The sequence below is a fragment of the Choloepus didactylus genome (assembly GCF_015220235.1).
Source record: "Choloepus didactylus isolate mChoDid1 chromosome 24 unlocalized genomic scaffold, mChoDid1.pri SUPER_24_unloc1, whole genome shotgun sequence".
Taxonomy (NCBI): domain Eukaryota; kingdom Metazoa; phylum Chordata; class Mammalia; order Pilosa; family Megalonychidae; genus Choloepus; species Choloepus didactylus.
Window position 1 is genome coordinate 517,598 of NW_023637604.1, and position 2,272 is coordinate 519,869.

Genomic DNA, 2,272 nt, shown 5'->3' on the forward strand with positions numbered 1-2,272 from the left:
ATAGTCCCATAACTTCATCATTTCCTATTGCCATTTCTATCATATTCCAAATTCTAATAAGTATGTGAGTCTGTTTCTGGGCTCACTCCTTTTCTGCCGCATCAATACCACAAGAGTTTTATATTATTTGTAGATGATATCTAGTATTGTCTCTTGCTTTCCAACGCAACTTTGTTTAATATATAACATTGGTTAGGATCTCCAGATCTATGCTGATAGCAATGATGATAGAAGGCATCTGTTTCTTCTTCACCAATTTTAGTGGAAATGCTTCTAAAGTTTCAGCATTACCTTTGCTGCTTGCTATAGGTTTTTTGTTGGTCACCAGATGTCCTCTTCAGTATGTAACCTCTGGTGTCCCATTAAGTTTTTAGCTTTTATTTTCCTCATTCATGGTGCTTTGATTCAGAATGGTTATTTCTGATGTGCTGTGAGATGTAAATTCACAATGAAAAATTTCACATCTTAAAGGTATTCTTAGGGTTTTTAATGTGTATGGATTTTCTGGTGTCTAATGTGGTGTGACTTCTGGCTGAAAGCTTTCCCACATTCACTGCACTGATACGGCTTCTTGCCTGTGTGTATTCTCAAATGTAGAGCAAGAGTTGAAAACTGAGAGAAGACTTTCCCACATTCATTACAACCATAAGGTTTCTCACCTGTATGGCTTCTCACATGCACCATAAGGGATGAGGTTTGAGAGAAGGCTTTTCCACATACATTGCATTCATAAGGCTTATCACCTGAATGAATTCTCACATGTACAATAAGCGTTGTTTGCTGAGAGAAGGCTTTTCCACATTCATTACATTCATAGGGTTTCTCTCCAGTGTGAACGTTTTGATGTTTTATGAGGTACTTCTTCTGGCCAAAAGCTGTGCCACATTCACTGCATTTAAAGGGTTTCTCTCCAATATGAATTTTCTCATGCTCAGCAAGGTTGGATTTGCCACTGAAGGTTTTCCCACATTCCTTACATACAAAGGGTTTCTCTCCCATGAGAGTTCTCTGGTGTCTGATGAGGATTGACTTTTGAATGAAAGCTTTTCCACAATCCTTACACTCAAATGGCTTCTCACCAGTGTGAATCTTCTGATGGGTAAGGAGGTTTTCCTTCTGGCTGAAGGATTTGCCACATTCATTACATTCAAAAAGCTTCTCTCCAGTATGAGTGTTCTGATCTTTAATGACATACTGCTTTTGGCTAAAGGCTTTTCCACATTCATTACATTCAAAAGGTTTCTCTTTAGTATGAAAATGTTCATGCTCAGTGAGGTTTGATTTGTGGCTGAAGACCTTCCCGCATACCTTACAGACAAAGGGGTTTCCCCCCACTATAAATTCTCTTCTGACTGAGGATTGACATCTGAGTGGAAGCTTACCCACATTCACAAGGTTTCTCTCCAGTATGAATTTTTTGATGAATGAGGATTTACTTTTGGCTTAAGATTTTTCCGCATTTCTTACATTTATAAGATTTTTACCCTGTTTTACCTTTCAAATGTAGACTAAGAAATGAGATTCAAGAGAAAACTTTATCATATTCAGTATACTCAAAGGTTTCTCTCTTGCATAAATTTTCTAATGCTCAATGAAGTTTTATTACATTCACTGATTCCTCTCCAGTATGAATTTTCTTCTGATCAATGAGATTTGTCATCTAGATAAAGCTGTTTCAATATTCCTTACAAGCACAGGGTTTCTCTCCAGCATGACTTCTACATTTAATGAAGTATGACATGTGAATGAAAGAAGTTTTCCCAGATTCGGTAAATTCATAGGGTTTCTCTTCAGTATGAATACTCTGTTATCAGTGGGGTTCAAATTTTTTTATCGGAGGACATTTTCACAGATTTACACTTTATGGGGGGTTATTACCACAAGGAAGGGGTAAGCTGTGGCAGCAGGACTTAACTAATTAAAGTGATAATTCTTTCCTACACAACATCATTCATTTCAAACTCTTACTAGGTGAGTTCAAAGAAGGGTTGACTTAAAAAAAAAGTTCTGAGGTCAGAGGAAGTATTTTTCCAATTTTCTTATATTCATTGCCTTTTTCCTCAGTCTGTTCTTTACTGGAGATAGATGCAACTTGCTTCCCAAATCTTGTTGCTTCTCCATCTGCCCACTATCTTCTTTAGGCTTCTTCTGGACAGATTTTATTTCCACTTCTTTCCCCACCATCCAGGCTTGTCTTCCTGCTTCAATGGAGGATCACATGGAGTTTGGTCATTTATAACCTGCTCCTACTTTCGCACCACGTGGACCCAAG

General features: G+C 37.7%; 1 pseudogene; it reads right to left on the minus strand.

Annotated features, from left to right (window-relative positions):
* Window positions 1–486: 486 nt before the first annotated feature.
* On the minus strand, window positions 487–1,381 carry LOC119525136 (annotated as a pseudogene).
* Window positions 1,382–2,272: the final 891 nt, after the last annotated feature.